The sequence below is a fragment of the Lissotriton helveticus genome, chromosome 2_1, assembly GCF_964261635.1.
Source record: "Lissotriton helveticus chromosome 2_1, aLisHel1.1, whole genome shotgun sequence".
Lineage (NCBI taxonomy): Eukaryota > Metazoa > Chordata > Amphibia > Caudata > Salamandridae > Lissotriton > Lissotriton helveticus.
In genome coordinates, this window is record NC_136059.1 from 1,341,250,274 (window position 1) to 1,341,272,653 (window position 22,380).

Genomic DNA, 22,380 nt, shown 5'->3' on the forward strand with positions numbered 1-22,380 from the left:
TCAGGAAAAGCTCGGGGGTGTAAAAAATGGGCTTGCGGTGTGCAGTGCTTTGCTCCTCTCTCTCTGCTGGGAGTGCAGCCTGCCCACCGCTGGCAGAGCACGCAAGAAGCGGAGGCCCAAGAGGCCTTCCACGGCCTCTGTGACGCCCATACAATCATTGGACCCGCTGCTGCTGGTGAAAAAGTGCGGACCGGACCCGGAGGTGTGGACGCCAAGAAGGATAACTCGTCGGAGGGGCTGGGGTGTGAGAAAGTACCACCCATTCAAGCCCCTAATGAGCGGGCTGCAGGCGATGGTCACGTGGGCCTTTTTTTTTTAAACGGATGACAAGGGTGTGAGGCATGAAAAGGGCCACTTTAATGAACTGACTCTCACCAGTGCAGCCCCCCACCCCACCTCCTCCAGACCCTGGGGCCTGTGGCGGCAGACTGAGAGCAGCAGGGAGGGAGGGGGCAGAGAGCAGCAGCATAAAGCACCTCCCCTCCCGAGGGGGCATGATGATAATACAGAGTGATAAAGTGCCCCTCACCACTCATAATGGGGCTATTATGCCGCTGAGTGGCTCCACTGACTTCGTGGAGAGCTTTAAACGTGTCAACAGGGCACCGAGGCCCTTCAAGCGCCCAGCAGGGGTGGGCTATTTTATCTGGCGCTATATATACACGGAGAGGCTGTAGGCAGGGGGGAAGGGGAGTGCTTAATGCCAGCATCGGGCAACTGGGACGTGACAGTCCAGGAAAAGTCAAGAGTTTACGATTAGATCATCTTAAAACCGATCATCTCCTGAGAGGGGGCAGAGATGACGCAGGCCTAGGCGCCATGTGTGGCGAAGTGCATCCTTCGCAGCGCTGCGTAAAAAAAAGCCTAATGTAATTCTAAAATGCACTACCACTTCATTGCAGCTCAGTGCCTGCCTGCTTATCAGCGCCGCGCGCCCCTCTTCAGACTCCCCCTGCATTCTAAAGTCAGTCACGTGAACTCTTCCCGAGGCGCGCGACGTGATCCGATTCTTTCTGCCATGCTGAAAACAGCAGAAGTTCACGCGCGCAATGTTATCCTATGGCAAAGTGCTGCGCGTGGCCAGGTCTTGTATCCACTTTCGACTCGTTGTCGGCTGAGCCGACAGCTATAGTTCTCTGGCGAGAACGCGCTTCACGCGTTTCTAGCCGAGCCCTAAAAAGCACAGCATGAGGAACGCTAGAAAGCTTCACTAAAAATCACTGGCAACCCCAATAGGTCTCTCAATAAGTCCTAAATGAGACCTATTGGCTTTTACAGGGATCACATGTTTTACTGACCCTATCTGTCTGGTCTCAGTTTATAATGTGACAGAAGCACAATGCATGCATATAACTGTGTTTTCCAGTCAGTGTGTGTGTCCCTGTATCCTCAATTCCACAAAACGGTCCACTTTCACCCATGTTTTTTCTCTATACACAGCTGGTTATAGCCCCACAGATTTCCGCCCTTTAGCCTTGACCAGGTCTTTAAGTGGGCCGGGTCTGTCCGGGTCTAAGCACTGGCAGTTATTTTCAGGGTGCCTGGAAACGGGTCTCTATCAGGCTCTATAGGCCACGCAAAGGTCTTTGAAATGCTGTGGATGGAGTCTGCATTTATTTATGAGTGAATAGTGCGTTTAGCAATGCCTAGATTGTTAAACAAAAATGGACAAAAGTGCTGGCAGAGTGACTTTGTTAATGAAGGACTACTCAGATGAGGAATGCACCCAAGTTCAGGGTAGGATGCCCACAGTTTTCATACCACTGATCATTATTATGTGGATCATGAAACCCGCCCCACCACATGGCTCTCGATCCAGTCAGAGGGAGCAAGGGGGTTGCAGGCTGCAGGAGCGATCCTTCAAGGCAGAGCATAGTGTAACCTGAACTCCCAGCTCCTGGTACTTCAGAGTGGAGTCTTAATGGCTTTCAGCAGGGCTGACTGAGGGCAGTTTACTGTTTACTGTAAGAGGTCAAGCTAATCATGTGGTACCCCAGGACTTTTTTACACACGTCTGAACCCTTTTATTCCTCGTTTCATGGCTCTGGCACAGCATTTTCGGCTAGCGATTGTGTCTTCACTAGCACCACAGCATCTTACAGAGGCACTGCTAGGGCAAAAATTGGGGGGGGGCTGATAAAAATTTCAGGGAGGGCTAATTCTTCCAGCAGTATGCAGAGTGGAGATGCAGGGGTTCCAAGAAGGGGTGAAAGCACAACAAAGCCTTGTTAACAAGTGAATGGTCTTTTAAAGACCTGTGAAGTACTCGGGTACGACTGCAAGAACACAACTGCTAGCCCCGGAAGCTGTCTCAGACCGGGCTGACACCCACGATATGAGGGGGGGCAGGGGGGGAGGAATTGGTGTTGAAGCCGGGTGAGCCCAATGGGCGTTGCGCGCGTGGCGTCTTATGTATAAATGTGACCGGCATTAATATGAAAAAGGCAATGACTTAGTCAACGTCATGAACAGGTTGAAAGAGATGCATATTAATAGCTTGGTGTTAGAGTGGCAATGCATGCTTCATTTCTGGCGCTTTCAAGTGCAGCAAATAACAAGTGTTTTGATTGTATAAATAATCAGTTTACAGACCTCAGATGGATGCAAGGCTAACCTGGCTAACCTAGCGTTCGAACTCTGATATTGGTATACTCACTAAGTCAGTGACAGCATGGGGCTGTGTTTCTTTTAAACCGTGCAGTGGTTGTGCTCAGTGACTGATTCACGAGCAATGTAATATGACAATTTCCCATAAGAGGCAATTGGCATGCTCCGATTTTTCTCGAACTTGAGAACGTGTTAGGTGGTGGTTTGTGCTCCCCCAGCACCCGGATCGATTCCTTGCACGACCCGCTGATTTACTCAGCTCATCATGCGCCAATTTGCTAGCCATGATACTGAACCACCATGACTGACGCCGTGGATTCCTAACTCAGCTCATCACGCCGCCAATTTGCTAGCCGTGATACTGAACCACCATGACTGACACTGTGGCTTACTCCCTCCCATTTTTCTCAGAACCTACGCGGATACCTATCGAGCCGGTACCCCTTGCCGAAGCCCGCACTCTACTTGAGACACATTTACTCTCTCACAGACGCCACCAGGATACTGAAACTCCTCCTCCACGATACCAGCGCCCCAGCACATGCTCTGAGGCCACTACTGAGAACGATCCCAGCACCATTTATTCATCGCAACCCCGTCCTGAAGACGATCCCTAAATCACACGTATCGAAACGTCGTCGACAACACAGCGCAATCAATGGCGCAACTCCCCGCAGTGGCTCACTTGAATTGTCATTCGTATATTGTACCTAATCAGAATGAATTATATTTTAGAGCCATTGCTTTCTATCTTCACACTGTATATATTATTTCACTCTCACCAACTGCGCCGTTCACGCTGTTCACCATTCTCACTTGCGTCGTCACCTTGTGTCACATGTACACACTGAGCACCAAGTACAATTCGGGTTGTTTTTCGATTTATTTCTATGCAGTGCTGCTATAACTGTATATCTTGTTTATACTTAAAATACATGGTGCTACAAGCACATTCTAAAAACGAATTGAGTCTCCTTTGTCCTTGCAAGTAATGCCTTTGGCATACATATTTAACTGTCTACACATTAATACCTTGTGGGATATTGTTTGTTCATTTTATCCTTCTACCCTGATCCCAACTTGGTATATGGGTCATACTCCTGTAGTCTTTTACTACTCCCCCAGCTTCAGGGCACAGCGGAGAAAAAAACAGAAGCATAGTTTGCATGTGTACTAAAATGGAGGCATTGTTACACGTATCCTCACTGAAATCAGACAACAGATAGAATGATAATATTGGTATTTGGATGTTGGGTGTCAGAGGCGCAACTAGAGCCAAATTTCGGGGGGTGGGAGAGAGGATGCTAATAAATATTTGGGGGGGGGGGGCCTAATTCTTCCAGCAATAGGGAGAATGGAATTAGTTTAGACCACGCCCCCACTTGGATAGGCCACACCCTTTTAAGGGGTTTGCCATAACCCTTTTAGAGCAGCCCCAGGTTTTTTTCCCCACTTATAGCCATGGCCTCGACAATGCTAACACTGTACTTTACATCTGTGCTGTGTGAGGTAAACTAGAACTGTTGCTAGCCCTCCTGTACATTTTTAGTGTATTAATGCAAAATATAATTTCAGTATGCCAAACCCAAACTACAGAGTTTGCCAATGCATATTACATTTGTCTACAGTTGTGATCACTGCCGCCCTTTGTTCTTATATTGTACCATGTATCCACCACTCATCAACAGGTTTTACATACTCACCTATGCCAATTAGTGCCCCATCTGGGTTGATCATAAATTTCCACTTATCATATTACAATTCTGCACATGGGTCCTTTGGTTCTGCATAAATGTATTTTACCGCTTCCGTGCGTAGGACGACCCCCGGCCGTCTGACGTCACGGTGGGCGTGTGCGGAGGACGGCCGGGGGCCGTCCGAACCACCCAAGCGTGGAATTTTCCAGCACCGGAGGGGAATTCCAGCCGCAGCGAAGCAGTTATTGAGCTGAGGTGGGAACTGTAAACCGAGTGATCTTTCCACCAGCAGTTAATCTCAAATTGACAATGTGAAAAAATAACACCACTTGTTTCTTTAAAATACACTTGCTATCATGGCTAATTAAATATAGGTCCTGTTAAAGAATCATACCCACCTGAATTTTCTTACTGTAATTGTATTGATTTTGCAGAGTAAAAAACAGGTCTGCTCAAATGGAAATTGATAAATGATCCATAAACCTTTCAGCAGCCTACAGCACACATGTGATACAAATTGTGCAGTCAAAGTGAATATAATGACTACTTACATATTAACGCTTTAGCTGCGGCCGTTATTTCGGTGCAGTGCTGGGCATTCCAAAGAGTGGGCGGGGCCGCGTCGGCCGTTGAACGTTCGCAGCACCAGCCAGGTAGTGCTCTGAACGTTCAGCGGCCCACGGCAGTAGCAATGGGGCTATAGAATATTTATTTTACCAGCACAGACTATTTTCGAGGCTAAAATACTTAAATTTCCTCAAAGTGAAACAAACGGGCTACCATATAAAGCAATCTTATTACATATTTTCTTGCTCTGGGACAGTGAGCAAGAATGTTTCCAGGGCCTGTGATAAGAAAAGCTAAATTCAACACTAACACAAACAATTTTGCCATTAAGAGCATAGAGAAAGAAAACCACTATGCTAAAACATTTTTTAATTCGGTAAAGGCCCCATTGCCTTTGGGAATTAAAAAATTATCAAATATGTTCATATTTGCATGCTTGAATTTGAGGGGCTTCCCCATATCATCTTTCCTAAGTGGCAGACCTCATCTCATGAAATTTAACACTACACACATCCCCTTAGCTTCTGAGTGCTGATCAGTGTCACAATTCCACTAACCCCAAAGCATAACCACAAAGAACAAGGTATATCGAAGTTCTAAATTACTAAATCAGGCAATTAACAGCTAGGCAACATGAATGTGGATACTGACAAACTTTTAAACTCCGGTAGAATTCTTTAATGTATCCAGAGAAAGTCTCAAATATCTTACGAGGCCAAGCAAAAACACACAAATGCTGGCAAAATGTTGATGTTTCCTATCAATAACCTACTTGTGCAGATACTCCTATGGACTGCCAAATCCTTATGTTAGGTCTTCCAGAAGAAGCAATACGAGAGGGAGAAAGGAATACGATACATCACAATAGCAAAATATGGAAATGCATCTTTTGAAAAAAGATACCAGATCCACCACGCGTGGCAAATGAAACTTCAACAAAAAATCTTAGAAAACCTGCAGAAAAGGTCAAGTGAGTGGCATGATGGGGAACGGTCTTGCACTATTTGTTTTACTGTTCCATAGTGTGTTTATCACAATGTATTTTTGAAGTGCCAATGTGGAGGCTACTTGAACGCATATATCCTAGTTTGTGTGACATTCATGTCCCAAACCTGTACAAAGAATGGTCCATTTTTGTAGTAGGCTGATATAAAATATTGGTTTATTAATTGGGGTGGGGACTACCTACCTCAAGGAACAATCACAACCCTTGACAGGGTGCACCCTCAAAGCCACTAAAGTAACTTAAGGTCAACCCCCTTGTAGCTATTGGATAGAGCAGCCAGGCTTAACTAAAGGCAATGTTTAAAATATTTATGCAGTACAAAACAATAATAATGTCAAAATGCAAACCAACAAAAATCCAACATGGAATTAGAAAAATAGAGCAAAAGTGAAAAAACAAAATTACATCAAAATGATAAAGATCCAGTAAGGGATTTGGAAATCTGAATTTTTGACAGTAGAACTAGCTATAAAAAACAAAGTGTCAATGGTAATCAATAATCATAGTAAACTGGGAACAAGGTGCAATTTGAGACTTACTGAGATGGAGCACGGGTCAGATCCACAAACCAGGGTCGTCCCTGAAAGATTTTACCTTCTGACTTAGTACTTAAAGACCCAATCCACTTCAGGGGTACACTTCTAAAGACTCAGCAGAGGCGCTTAGAGACTCACAGAGTGTTAGGCAGAGGCCAGCAGCAGAAACTAGTCTAGGTTGAGCTGCCATTGGTCACTTCCAGGACATGGCCTCTTGTCGCTTGCTGTATTACTGTAGTTTGAACAGGTGGTCAGCCTTAAGACCCTTGGGGTCCACTTCTTTGTTTTGGGTGCAAAGAAGAGCTGGTCCATTCCTTCAAGGCTCATCCCAGGTCACAGAAAGCAGGCCAAATGCTCATCTGATCGTCAACGGGTCCAAAAAGTATTCTAAAGTGTGTGCCTGGGGGTTCCACATGTATGTCTGTCACTAGCTAGTGGGTGGGAATGACTGCTGGTATGCCCTAACTAGAGGAACCAGGAGGATAGAGGAACCAGGAGGTCAACCCTACTCACTTTGGTCATTTTCAAAATGGTGAAAGTCTTTGGCCACTATCAACTTTGAGTCTGGGTGCTCCAAGTGTGTGTGGGCAGTGCACTATAGTAATCCTAGTGTCCACCTAATCCCAACACTAAAATCCAGTTTGAGGCAGCCACTGTACCCACAATAAACCTAGAGACAAACGTCTGGGAGGACTAAAACAGACTCCTTCGGCAAGCAGCTAGTGAAGCCACAATAACTATCTAGTCATCATGTTCTTTCCCCTTTCAAGTGTTATATGTGTACCACCAGAACAGTAAAGCAGGATTTGACACTGCAGTTTCAAAAAGGTTGCCCAAAGCCCCACCCTGCATATTCTGTGGTGTTCAGGAGTCATCTCTGCCCATTCTAGTGAGCCTACCATTTGCTCCGGGGTGGCCTTTCACGGCTAGTCAAGACTAATTACTGGCCGAGAAAAGCTGGAGAGCCAATTCCTCCAGGAACTTCAGGCAGGAAAAAGGCACATTTTTAAAAGGTACTTTGCCTTAATATTTATTAAAATATGACCTCACCATTGAATTGAAGCTTTAATACCTATTAAAAGTGGTTGTTTCATTATTTTTCTAGCTGCCCCTTTCCTGAGATACAATATTAGTATTTTAATCTGTACTTTGGTTTTCTACATAGGACAGCTAGGACTGCCACACTGAAATCAGCTTTTGGGTCACTGTAAGGTAATGATAACATTATATTTCTACATGTGCTACTTTTAAATACCATGTACCCTGCCTTGTGGGTTCAAATGTCTACATAAGGGCGGCTTAGTATTTAAAAGGGAGACTTTTATCTGTGAAAATCGTTTGACAGATCATATTGTACTTTTTATCCTGCTACAGTCAGGATATAATGGTAGGCCTGAAGCTATTTTTGCACTGCCATTGTAGAGAATGGTACAATGGGTGCTGCAGTAAAGTGGTGGCTTTTAACTTCCAAGCCTTGGGTACACTTTGTACCACATACTAGGGACATATAGGTACGCTGAGTATGCCAATTAAACTATGTTTAAAGGGGAACACAGGCACCCTAGCAGAGGTGAAGTTCTAACGCCATCAAAACAATAGGCTCAAGCAAAAGGTGAACAACGCAGGATGACCAATCCGAAAAGGCAGATTTCATACAGTCATAATCAACTCAGGTGTGGCCTTTATTGTTGAATGATTTGAGGTATTTAGGAGCCTGACCTGTCAGAGGGCAGGCAGCCCATGAGCTTTGAGGAAGAAAGGAGAATGCCCCTTTGAATATTTTTCATCTTTCTCTTTTCATCAAGACCAGTTTAGGACAGATGCAGAGTTTTGTGAATGATTGCTGTACACCTTATCACCGTCTCATGCTTTATGTAATCAGGATTGTCTTCCTTAATCATTTCAGACCACAACTGGGTGAATAAGGTGAGGTGTTTTGAATGCTGTACAGAGAAATTTGACTTTTACCGCTTGTAACACTGGGATCCAGTGAAGGTGTTTGAGCACCAGGGAAATTGATCGGATTTATTTAACCCCTCCCATGCTCATGACGAGCTCAGCTCGTCAGGAGCCACGGTTGCGCTGTGGTCACGTCTGCCGTGGTGCTCACATGCGGGGATAATTCCCCTGCTGTGCTGAACGTTCCACGAAAACGGTGTGGTCATGACGAGCTAAGCTCGTCATGAGCACAGCGCCACCGTGCTGCATGACGAGCCGAGCTCATCATGAGAACCAGGGTGCTGCGCGCACCCCCTTCCCCCCAGCACAGCGGGGGAATTACCCCTGCAGCGAATGGGTTAAACTGAGCAGAGTCCAGGATCTGTAGGGTATGTACATTTGCAATGTCTTTCTTTGGATCTTAGGATAGGTTACAGTAATCAAATCTTGATGACCTCAAGTTTCAGGACAGATCAATGTGTTAAAGTAACTGCAGCAGCGCAGTTGTACCTCTAGTGTTACCCTGCCACACAAGTACCGTTGTTTTTTCTTTGATGTTAAAACATACCTTTTGTTTATTTGATAAACTTTAAAGCCAATTATTGCACATGTGCTCGAATTTGCTGGGAGGAATTTATACCATGGTGGCGATTATTTTTTCATACTTAAATGTTTTGTACATATAACAATAATTATAATTAGTTTGATAATTTGAGATGTAAATTTGTTAATCCTTCAATAAATATTTATGGTTTTGAAACCTAACCACACTCGGTCTTCCTTGAGAGCCCAAATGTGCTACATATTATCAAAATGTGTTAAATGTTGATGTCAGCCTCAGGTGGAGCTAAAGATTCATCTTTGCACCGGAATTTCCATGGAGCAAAGTGCTCTAATAATTGTGACCTCTGACTAAGCCCCTCTAATTCCCAACATCCTGCCCATGTCTGATCCCTACAATGAAAGGCACATCTGTCCTATTTTTTAGTTACTCTTCAACCTACTATGACGTTAGAGATCCAGCTTATGGTACTGCTATGCCAACCAGCGCTTTGTTAGTTACCCAATTTCACAATCAGTTCCTCCCATTGAATGAAAAACCGTAAGGACGATAGTAAAAATGCTGACAATACAACTATGAAAGTAAATTGCAAAGATAAGGTTAACACTCCGATATTTGAATTGCAGGGCTCAACTGAAAAAGGCAAATGAAGATTATCCTGTTCCATGGGAGGAGAGGGGCAGGACTCAAAGCCCCAGTGTCACTTCGGGCAAAGATGCTGCTCACGCCGAACTTTCACACCGAGGCTCTTATTTCGGCTGCTTGGGCCCCCGCTGTGCAGGACGCGCCCGGGCGCATGCCCAGGCGAAGACTGGGCCAAGAGCGAGCCCGTCTCCGCCCGTCATCGCCTTGAGGAGACTGGGCCCCTCCTCATTCAGCAGGGAAAGCCTGAAAATTAAGTCCGGTGGGTGAGTTCTATAACATTTTAAAATATTTTTTAAACACTATACCCGTTATACCGTACATTTTGTTTTCTGGGCAATTTGGCCTCAGTGACCAAGGTTGGGTTTCTGGTTACAAGGCTGTAAGGTGGCCTCTGCCATAAAATGGGGACATGGCCTGAGCTGAAGGGGTCATCACACCTGAAATTGACTTGGCCGAACGCAGATTATCGTTGGAGGTGGCGGCGCCTGGCTCTATATTAGGATGCGATTTCACAGGGCCTACAGTAGCCCCCCAAAGTCGTCCTGTGGCCCAGACCAAACAGTCTAAACAAAACCTTTCCTGTGTTTCCCATGTGGTTCAACACCTTGATAATCCTGGTTTGGAAACCTCAAACAATAGTATTTGCTCACGATTGCCCAAAAGGAAGTGGCAGACCAAACAAACAGCAAAAGCGAAGGGCTTGAAAGGTTCTTCTAATACATCAAGATCCCATGTTCGGCATCTTAAGGACATGATGCAGCAAAGTATTGCCCCTTTGATTGATAGACTTTCTGCCTTGGAGTTAACTATAATAAAACTGACTGAAGAAATCAAACCAATAAAAGAATCCAAAAACATATTCTGTCCCTCAAGCAAAAGGCCCCTGGAACTGGATCCAAATTATATGCTTGGGTGTGAAACTCTGTCTCGAGATCAAGCTGCGAAAGGATTGGTTACTTGTGATTTTAACCCACTCCAGCTGTGTTCCCAGACCTTGGCACTTTCTGCATTGCTTGCAGCAAGTATCTTATCAGAAGAACAGAGGAATTTAAATAACCAGACTGAACAATCTGTGTCAGGGCCAGGGGTTGGTAAGACGGTTAGGCGGGATGCAGGGCTCCCAGGTCTAAATTTACCCCCGGACTGGTGTCCCTATGTAGCAATCCTGTCAGGGGCACCAAGTATCAACGCAAATATTACAGAAACCACCAGCCAACTCAAAAACAAAGTCTGCCATTGGTTAGCTAACAATATTAACTTTAATTATAGGGACTATGATGATGTTTTGTTTGTCAGAAGGGTTGGGTGGGTCGGTCCTATGCCAAAATCCCTAGAGGGGGATTGTGTTGTGGTCAATTGTAGGTCTTCTACTCTGGCCAAGCAATTACTTCAAAGTTTTGCTCCAAGGTCCATCAAGGAAGCATGTATTACCATCCTCCCACTTGTATTTTTGTTATTGTCGCCTACAGCGCTGTCCTCCAACAAAGGGCCGTACGAATCACCGTACCTCTAGGCATCCATAAATTCCCATTGAACAAAAGCTATCCTTGTCAGAAATGGATTTGATGCCTTGTATGCTTTGAATCAAAACGGTTGACTTCAGGATGTTTTTTCCCCACCCTCCCAGCCATAGCTCCTCTAGCTCGACCAATGGTTTCCCAAGTATGCCACGTATAGAGTCTACATTCTCCAATTTTTATAACTCTATCAGTAACCCTGGGTGCCAGATTGAGGTGCTTTTCGAAGTAATGTCACTTTTAGAGGCCAAATCATATGCATATTTTAAATCTTTTAACATAATAATAGGTGGGGATGTCACACATTATTGCTTAATGAAAACGAAAAAAACAAAAATTTGACAATCTAAACCCATATCATCAATCACATTTGCACCACTTCACTCACCCACGGACTTCCTACCAAACTGGTGACATACCATACATACATAACACTCATGCACACACCTTTGGTCCCTTTTCACCTTTGTCTCTTTCGTGGACCAAAGTGACACACCAAACAACATGCACTTTTAACTACCAGTCTGTGTGTGAGTGAAGTGGAACGAATGTGATTGATGATATGGGTTTAGATTGTCGAATTTTGGGTTTTTTCGTTTTCATTAAGAAATATGGGTGTGTTGTTGTAATTTGTTGTATATAATTGCGCAATTTTTTTTTCTAAAAGACTACTGAAATAGAAAATGTATTTAAAATAAAGACTATTTAATAGTTCCGGCTGTTTGTGATAAATGGTCATATGCCGTGGTCAAACTGCTTGGTAAAGATCAATCAGTATTGGCATTTGGATTGTGCAAGCTACTGGAGGCACTTGGGCAGGCTGGCTTAAGTGATTTGATTTGATTCATTATTTTATAGAGCGCGCGAATGCCAAAGGGCGTCTTGGCGCTATGACAATAGATGGTGTTCAGGACTGACCGACATTAAGACTGTGGGCTCTAGTTTGTCAAGGGACTTACCTACTTTTGTGGGATGCGGGAAAAGGACCATCATTGATTACATTTCTATTTCTAGGTCACTTGATGGTTTTGTTAGCCATGGGGTGGTACATGAAACCACTTTTAGCGACCATAAACCAATAGAAATTGGGTTAAGGGTAAAAGCTAATCCGGGTGTGAATCCTGATCCAGGCTTGATCGGCTTAACCACAAAATATGCCTTAGGGTAAAGTGGTGTAACTTCACATTTCCTAAACTGACTAAACTTGTAGTCAGACTAAATGTTGGTATCATCAAGGGGCCCTTATTAGCATTTTGAAACATCACCTGTATCAATTGTGGAAGCATTTCACCAGCTAAATAGCTCTTCTATTGCCATTATAAGAAACATGGACAGTACATGGACAGTAAACCTAGGGGGACAAAACTGGGTTGGTTCAATAAAACATGCAGGTTGGCGGGCAACCACCTGCATGAGGCCCTTAATATTAAACCCTGCAACCAAGTTATTATTAAGGATGCAAGAAGGGCGTATAGATTAGCTTTAGGGAAGCAGAAAGCCGAGCACAAAGAAGTCTTTTGGGATTGGTTGGGGTCCACTTATTCCTCCGGAGAATCTAGGGGATTTTGGGCTGTAGTTAACAGGAGGCAGCCCACCATTGCCACCAAATATAAAAGAGGTTCCTCCATCTCTCAAGCCCTTTGGGATGCCCACTATCATAAGGTGTATGTATTGGACAAATTCTTGCCCATAAATCAGGGTAACAGTGACAACCAGTACCCACTCGAGATTGCGTTTGATTACAAGGAGGTCTATGAAGCAATTACTCTGAGTCCGTCAAATACAGCTCCTGGCCCAGTTGGGATACCTATGGATTTATAAATGGCAGAACCACACCTCTGGGCCTCAGCCCTGACCAACGTTCATAATGCTGCGACAGAAGTAGGTCTACCCCCGACTTGGAAATCTGCTACCATAGTCTCAGTGTTTAAGAAGGGGAATCGGAAGGACCCCACCTGTTATAGATCCATTTCCTTGTTAAATTTAGTTGTAAAGGTGGTAGGTCGTATTGTTTGACAGCAAGTGGAAGCTTGGGCCCAGCAAACAATATTATTTGCCCCATCCAATAGGGATTCAGGGAGGGGATGAGCATGCTGGAACAGTGCTTGGACCGTAACCTTATAATAGGGAAATATGTAATGGCGAAACAGGGGTCTCTTTTTCTCACATTCATTGATCTCAGTCGCGCCTTTGATCGTGTAAAAAGGTCTAAGCTCTGTGTTATCCTTGGGGTATTGGGCCTGCCAGCTCAGCTGATTGATTTTCTTAGAGCCCTTCATACGGACGTAAACGCTTGTGTCAGATATGGTATGGAGGGGAGACATCTGAATCATTAGGCTCCCACGGGAGTTAGGCGAGGTTGTGTGATGGTACCAATCTTATTTTTGTTAAATATACATAGCGTGAACACCAGCCTCATTGAAAATGAGACTGATCTTCCTAAGGTAAAGTAAAGTCAGTCAGTCAGTGTGCCTGCCCTGCTCTATGCCGACGCCGCCGTATTGATGACCAGAACGGCAAATGGGGTTAAAGCTTCTGGTTGATAGGTTTGTCAATTTTATGGATGATCTGGATCTAAATACAAATATCTTAGGTCCATTATATGGTTTGCCACAGGGGAGAGATATCAACACTGGCCGCAGAAATGGGATAGCTGGGGGGATGTGGAAGCAGAAAAGGGAAGGGCAGTGGCATAGAAGCAACAAAGTGTGGGCAGGAGGGGGGAACAGAATTAACAGAGAGGGCTATGGGGGGAGCTGTAGCAACATGGGGAGGGAGACACAGAAACAACACTGGGGTTGAGGGAAGCAGGCTCGGAGGGTGTGGGTGGGGAGAATCAGCAACAGGTGACAAATTAGAAGGGCGCTTTGGGAGGCAGCATAAATGGTGCAGGTGGGGAAGCAATAGGGAGAAGCATGTAGGGAAGAGCTACTTGGAGGGGGGAGAAGCAGACGTGCGACAGAGCAGCACAGAGTGCAGGGAAAGAGAAATACACAAAGGGGGCAGCACAAATACATGGGCGCTCCCTTGGAGTGATTAACACAAAAGAAAAAAATAAGTTCATGAAAAGCAAGCTGTAGAAGTCGAGAAGGCAGCCAATGAAAGGGATGGAAGTAGACAATTCTGCATGGCAGGGACAAACACAAGACTGACAAGCTGGGACATGGATAATAAGCAGGCAAATGAAAGTGACTAGAACAGGCAGCCAATGGTAGGCAACGGGCGGGCTCCAAATCTCTGCATGTTCTTGATGAGCCACAATATGTCTTGCAACAGGCGCGGTCTAATAGGCTTCGACCTAATAGACCAGAGTCCGGTCTGAAAGAACATCTGCTGCCTGTATTCAGGACTTCAGCTCATCTTACATAACATCAAATTGGGGTTGAATGAGTGGAGGGTTTTTCCAATCGCATAACACAGTAAATAATGTCTGTATTGTAATGGCATATGGATAGTGCGTTCCTGCTCGTTGCGAGGCCCAAAGCCCCACCTTTTCTACCTAATGACTGACTTATTATACAAATAAAACAAAATAAGGCAAAGAACTGCAAGAAAGTATCACAATACGGGGAAGGTAAACTGAAAGCATCTGTGACACCCTTATACTACTTGCATTTATGGTTTAATTTTAAAAAAAGAGATAAAAAAAAAAAATTGCCGTGCCTGCGAACAGACATTCCCTTGTGACAGGGAGCCTGGTTATATTTTACTACACGCAATGAAACATTTTAAAAAGCATAAAAGGAGAATGTGCAAGTTAACCACTGCTTTTACTTAACGTTGCTGTTGACGGCGAGGAGTTAAGACGTGGGCGTAGCACATTCGCACCCAGGTCAGGAAAAAATAATACGATAAACAGTCACATACATTTCTTTCCTGCTGGCCTGCTTCTATCACACTTAGTGCAAACTCATGCAGGCCAAGTGACAGGGAAACATCAGGCAGCCATATATTTGAAAATGCAAAATGCGTCCAAATACAGAAAAGCTGTCACTCCCTGTGCAAAACGATGGAAAATGCTGTATGCCAAAAAACATCTTCACTGCACGAGACATTAGTGAATACGGTTTGAACGTGTGTGTCTAGATTACAAACTCAGTAGAAAGAGAGAAACAACATGCTAACAAAGAAAACAAATCACTTCATCCACGAAAAAAAAATCCTATTAAGGATATATGGAAACAACTCAAAATAATTCCTTACATTCAGAAAATCTGAAAGGTAATGACTGGGGCTCCATGAATAGAATGCATTTGTTATTTTTTGATTAACTGCTTCAAAAACCACTGCTTTCGTTTATTATTTACCAATCAGCGCATCACCCACAATAGGAGGCACTCTATTATACGAGAATAGCTTAGGAAGGTTTCTTACGTTTTAGCAATTGGTCTCCTGACTTTTTCAGCAGGGTAGTGGGTAGGAACCAGAGTTGCTGCCATGGCTCTCCAAATCGTCCCCTGCAGGTGCGAGTCAGGGCAGGAAACCGTCTTCGACTTTCAGATCTCCCCGAGTTCATAACTGGGGCCATCGACTACCAGCCCCAAGCAATGACTAGTTCCTGTACCAATGGCAGCTCAAGATCTTCATTTATCAACAGTGCTTTGCAAACCTACCCAGACCTTGCAATCCGCAAGTCCTACCATCACCCTCTACTCTTAACAAATCTCCTTGAGGGAAAAAGACAAGTAAAAATGACAGCAGTTCTCGTCGACGGGAAAATTCTGTTCAGTACGGTCACGAGGAGTCTCACAATGAAGACACAAAGTACAGGAAGCCTGCGAGCGAGGGAATGTGATATTCAGTGTGTACTTGCGTTCAGGACAACCTGTTCCCAGAGGAAGAACTAAATACATGAATTAAAATGAACGTCTCTCATGACCACAGCAATATGACCCTCGCTGCACGAACAAGTGCTCTTGGAGACAGCCGGTGATGTCACTGAAGGCCAAAGTACGACCAGGCTGCATCAAGCACAGCAGCACTTCAATCCTAGCGGCTTGTCCTCTCGACAGACTGGATCTTTGAAATGTAAAGTTTAGGGAATAGCAGAGATCGAGCAAGAGGAATCTCCCCATACCAGATAGAGCCAGCAAGACAACAAAAACACAGAGAGTAGAGCAAAGGGTCTGGCGGCGCTCTATGAGCCCTAGCACAAGCCCACTCCTGGAACACGCCGAGATGGCGTAACCAGGCGCTATATAAACTCCTTTATTATTATTATTAAATGTTTGCCATGTAAATCACGTAACAAACCGCAAAAAATATGATAGTCTCTTCAAAATAAAAAAAACCACATTTCTTTAACTTGTAACGCCTTTGACATTAATGATTTACATTATAGGCTCACAGAGGTAATGTGCAAAAAGTGGGATTACTGAAACAAAATATTTGCCTAAAATCACACAGTTTGTAAGCGCAGGTCCTTGGGTTAAACTCTGGTTTTCTTGTTTCACTGTATAAATCAACCAATTTTTGGTATCTATTGGTCTCTCTTTTTTTACCACAAACATGAGTGCTTGGTTTTAAACTTTGAGCACCAGGGTAGAGTGAGGGTGGCAGGCAGAAGCCATGTGAAAGCTTGGTTCGTTTTGGGCTCGAGGTTCCAAGAGGACAACGGGCTGAGCCAGAGCCCAGGATCCGCTCATACCTAAGTATCTCGTCCACTTCTATTACTAAGTTTTGACTCAGCAATCCTAAGGGGACTGAACGAAGCGGAGGCTTGGCACTCTGAGGCTCCAGGTAATCTCGGCTACGGTGGCTGTGATATGTTTTTCAGTGCAGGTAAATGCATTAAACAACTAAACACCATCAACTAAAATCTGCTCTTCGACTTGGACATGTAGAGTCTCTGTGAAGCATAAAAGTGGTCTGTCCCGCTATTAGGAGAACACATTTTACCTGCCTTAAAAGTAGGGAAGAAGAAAAATAACTGGTAGGCTCATCCAGTGGTTATGTAAAAAACAAGAGAGAGCGCTAGCACTGGTCGTGTGCCGTCCTTGTCCCAGGGTAAATGTTTACATAAACAAGTTGGACGGACCGGTCTAGCAGAATGTCCGACACTGCAGCGTCCAGCACCGCAGGGGTTTGTTAGAAGAACCCTCACAGGTTGGTGTGTGGGGGTCATCCAGTGGTTAGACAACAGACAGAGTATCTATTCCAGTGAAGAAAAGGTGCTGAACACTTCAGAATGCTTGTGTGTGGAGAGATGAGGAAAGCGAATGGGATCCGTTTGTGAATGTCTTGTCTGCCTCTCCTCGAAGTCAGTTTTCCTCATTCACGGCTTGCCCGAACTCTTGACGCACTAATCAGTGATTCTTCCATCTATAGAGTTTCAGAGAACTCAATGACATGGTTTCTGTGGATTGTTACATTCAGTCGTGAGGAAATCGAGAAAACAAATTAAAGGGATCAAGAAGCCCTTGCGGACTCAACCCTATAGAGCTGTCACATTTGCAATGGATGGCTGAAAGCCTGCCTGTCACTGTACATCCGAGAGAAGTGAGCATGCACAGGAGTTAAAGGCAGAGAAAGAAGAGTGTACTTTGTCCGATCGCGCTAGGACCAGATCAGGAGGGCTTGGGATCACCGAAGGACACTACAGCCACACTCTGATAAAAAGATGTTTTCCTGCTGTACCTGATGGCACTTTGCAAGCATTTCAGAAATATGAAGTTACTGTTTAGCTGGCCGACATAAATCGAGCAATCTCAAAAGTTTTGAAAAACTATATGAAAGAGAACAAACGAAAATTAGGAAGAAACAAAAGGAACGGGGGACAAGGGATTGAGAACAGAAAATGTTGTCTGTACTATAGTGAGTCACAGAATAGTTATCTGTGCGGATTTGTTCGCTTTACAGGAAAGCCGCTGGCCTATTAAGACTGCAGGGCTTAACTTGTCAGTGCTGCCTTGTGCACAGGCCGTCAACCATGAGCTCCCAGTCACACGTGACACACAGGCCTTGCAAATTCAATCAGCAAAGAGACATTAGGGGCAAACAAACTCTACACTGGTCTATAGGAAAGCAGAGCATGGAGGAGGCTACTGCCAGTAGAGAGGGGTCACACTCACTAACACTAAAGAAGGGGGCCAGAAGTGGTGGTATAGGAGGTCTACAATATGTATATATAAAAAAATGAACTTTTCGGAAATCGATCACAGATAAAAAAGCATGTGTGCACAAAATGGAGATCAAATGGCGTTCAGTCAAAGACTAGCATGTTTAGAGTGATTGTGGATGTCAACTTTGTTACTGACACAGGAAGCAAGGAAATTAGAAGACGAACTAAAGATGATCCAATATGCTTACGTGGGGGAAGCTGGGAAAAGTACTCCGATCTCATGAATTTTGATGCAATAACTTAGGCTTTTGACTGGATTTTCATAAAGAACGGCTAAGCAAAACTTGGGCTGTATAGAAAACTCTTTTGAAGGACGTCTAACTGCATATGACTGTGAATGCTGAGGAAACAAAGACTTGCACGGCTAACAACATTCACAAATGTCTACTATAGAATGAAACTAGCCATAAATCAATCTTCCCCAACACAATGATTTGTGAATCACTAATGATTTCAGAATAGGAAACTACTCTCCTTTGGAATATCTGATACAAACGGTAGTGCTATGTTGTCAAGGTACAGCAGACAGAAACTCCAATAATGCTCGATTGTATAATTTAAAGACTGAATGAAGTCTAATCTGGCAGTAACCTGTAATGTAATATTCCACTAACAAGAACCAGCTAGGTCTAACAAAAAAGCTGCTCTCAAGTCGTCACCTTCTCCTTGATCCACAGTTATGATGTCTGAGACATCGGTTGATCATTTAGCACCCTATGCACATACTACTTATCCCAGAATCGGCGTGGCTTGCGCGCCGCTGCGACATGGCGACTTGCGCTTGAGCTCCAGGGGGACTGAGGGCCGTTGGAGGTTTTCACCCGCTTCCAGGTGCCCCTCTTCAGCACAACAGCTCTCCTGGCCATCGGAACATGCCGAGAGCCGTTTGCGAGCATTTCCGACGGAATTTCGTCACGGAGGTGTGATTTCTGACAGGCGGTGGTGGAGCTCGTTATCTCTTCGGGCCGCCGCCATTTTAGCGGATTGTGACGGACGGCGGCTTATCTCCTCAGAAGCGACGTAATGGATACTTTCTTGCCAGTTCAGCGGAATACCAGGTGCTTGTGACTACATTTGGTTACTTTTTCATTTTTTTTTTCCTCACTTTTTCCTTCGCGCTGCTTGGCTGATTATTTTGTGGCTCTTTATGATTACATACGTTTTGGCTTGCCTTGGTACAGCAGTTTGAGCACTGAGCTGCGCTCTAACTTCTCTTTGGGTCTCTGCTTTAGCCTACTAGTCTCTGCAAGGTGCTTCTACTAATTTCTGCAAGACTTGTCATATAAGTCTGCCCTTTTTGCCTATTCTGACTTCTCTGCTTTCAGTGCGCTCTATTATTTTATTTTTTGGTGGGGAAGTCACTTCCTTTGACCTTTTTTTGCCTGCCTCTACTATTCCTCAAGTGGTTTTATATATTTTTTTCTCTGTCTGTTGCTCCATGGCCGCCAATATGGGCCGTTCATCAACTGTTAAAGACTCAAAAGACTCAGGTGCCTCGCTTAAAAGACTCAAGCAAGTGTCTCCTACGCCTGAGTCTTCTCAATCAGACACCAATACTACTCTTGACGCAATTTTAACGCGTCTCAATGAGGTGCATGACATTGCGCAGTCAACAAAGACTAATACAGACTTACTGCAAGTGGAGATGTCCGCTATCAGGAATGATTTCAAAGCCCTCTCTATTCGTGTTTCGACTACGGAGACACGTATTAGTGGGGCGGAGGACCATATGCAGAAGCAATCTCGGTCTCTTACCCATTTAGAGCGCTCAATGGCGGCATTGCGCAGAGATCTCACTGAACAGGAGGATCATAATCGCAGATCTAATCTACGCATTTTTGGTCTGCCGGAAGATGCAGAGAAGACATTCCCTTCCATGATTGATTTTTTATACCAATGGCTGCCTGCTACTCTACAAATCTCTTTCCAGAGAGACTTTGAGCTAGAAAGAGCACACCGGGTGCCCACCTTCCGGTCTAAATCTGCCACACAGCCAAGAGCGGTAATTTTTAAGCCATTGCGCCATCAACACACGGAGCAGATTCTTTCTCATATGCGGAAAATTAAAGTGCTTTCCTGGGAAGGTCATCGTATTTCAATCTCTCAAGACTTTGCCAGAGATACAGTGATAAGGCGGAAGGGCTTTCTTAATCTTCGGAAACGTCTTTCTGAGATGAACATTCCCTTTTCCTTTTCTGGTCCTTCGAAATTTCGTATTACCTTCAAAGGTCGTTCCAGAATTTTTGATGAACCTGCAGAGCTAGCTTCTTTCTTGGACAACCAGATGGAACTACAAATGGAACTTCAAATGGCGGCTTCACTTGATCCTGGTGCTTCGGGCACATGAAGTGTTTATCTGTGCCTCCTGTGTTCTCTCTTTTCTCAGATTGATTGACTTAGTTGTCTTTTACGATCTGCTTGATGGTTTTTTGCTTCTCTATAAGTAGTATTGTGGTGCTGTCTGTTTGTGGCTCTGCACGTGGTTGCTTAGTTTGTTCCCTGGGTATTCTCTTTTTCTTTTTCGCTTTCTTTGGAGTGGCTTGTTTGTCCGGTTCTTCTTTTTCCTCTCTCGTTTTATAGTGTGTTTCTTCATCCTTCATATTTTTCTCTCTTTTTTTTCTGTCTGTTCTTTCCTTATGTATAATGCTTTTGTACTCTCTTTTCATTACTTTCTAGACTTTATTGTATGTTTCTTATCTCAGTCTGTAATACTTTTCCTATTGCTCCTAATCCACTGCTAAAGTTTTTCATGGTTGTTTGTTTCTCTCCCGTGTTTAATTATCTTTGTTTCCATTCCTGGTTTTTGCCTTTTTTGTCAGATATTTCTCCTCTCTTATCTATCTTATCGTTAGATTTATGTACCCATATGTAGTTGGTTAGGTACTGGTTTCGGTTGCTTCTCCTTATTGCTTTCTTTATTTTTATAGAATATTTGTTTCATTGTAATAGATGTTCTTTTCTGTTATACCATTCTCTCTTTTTCTCGCTCATCACCCTTACACATTAGTTTTAGTCTCTACATGTTGAAGGTGCTATACTTACGTATAGCTTTGTTCTGACTTCCACTGTTTTGTTCATGAGGTTCTTTCTTTTTCTACTTAATGATAGTAACTTTTGCATGCTATGGTTTTCTCATGTTGTATGGATTTCTACTCGCTATTGCCTATTTCTTGTGTTCTCACTTACTAGTTTTATTATCAATTACGATTTACTGTCTGTTAATTAGCCTGCTTAGCACGTATTTTTTCTACCGGATGCCTATTTATATTGCTATTGTATTTTTTCATTTTTCTTTGATGCTTCTTTAATATATTTACTCTCTCTTCACTTATTTGTTAGTTTATTGTTATACTTTGCTTGACTATGTTGTTATATTTGATGCTTCTTTTTTGTGACTTGGCTGTTCCAAACCTTAATTTCTATTGGGGCTGATATTGCTGACTCTACCTCTCCTCATAACGGCTTCCTTTATCCCCCTTTTCACGTTCCCCCTAGTATGAATTTGGTCTTTTTCAGACCTCACTTCGTTACTCCTCTTCCCCTTTTCCTTTCTTTTCTTTTTCTTTCTTTGTTTCTTCTATCTTCTCCTCTCTTTTTCTCCTTTCTTTTCTTTTTTCTCTTCTCTTGGGCTTCTTTCCTAAACTTCCCCTTTTTCATGTATCTGCTTGGTGTTTGGAGGATTACTTCTATTCTGTTTGTTCATACATTATCTTCTAGGTCTTCTCTGTCTTCTCTCCTACATGTTCCATGCCTGGCTTAAATGTATTATCCCTGAATGTTAAGGGTCTAACACACCCAGTCAAAAGGTCGAAAATTTTGGACTACTCCAAGTCTCTTTCTTCGGATCTTGTACTGTTGCAGGAAACGAAGGTTTCGACCAGGGAAGCTCTTTTCCTGAAAAAGGAGTGGGTATCTGATGTTGCTTGCTCAGATGCGTGTGGCAAGAGGAATGGTGTCATTACGTTGGTTTCTAAAAAGTCTGGTTTGTCTCTTGTCTCTTCTGAACAGGATACGGAGGGTCGTTGGTTGTTATCTAAATTGTCTGATGGTAATATTGATCTTTTTGTCATGGATATTTATGCTCCGAATAAGGATGATCCGTTATTTTGGACAACAGTGACCAAGAAATTGCATGACACTCCTCATGCTGGTAATTTGTTGGTGGGTGGAGATTTTAATTTGCCA

The 22,380-nt window shown here is 43.9% G+C and overlaps 1 protein-coding gene across 7 annotated transcripts in view; it reads right to left on the reverse strand.

Moving 5' to 3' along the window:
- The window catches only part of AFF1 (ALF transcription elongation factor 1), a 1,572,806-nt gene that overhangs the window by 205,796 nt on the left and 1,344,630 nt on the right, over positions 1 to 22,380 (reverse strand). The gene's annotated exons all lie outside the window — the stretch shown is intronic.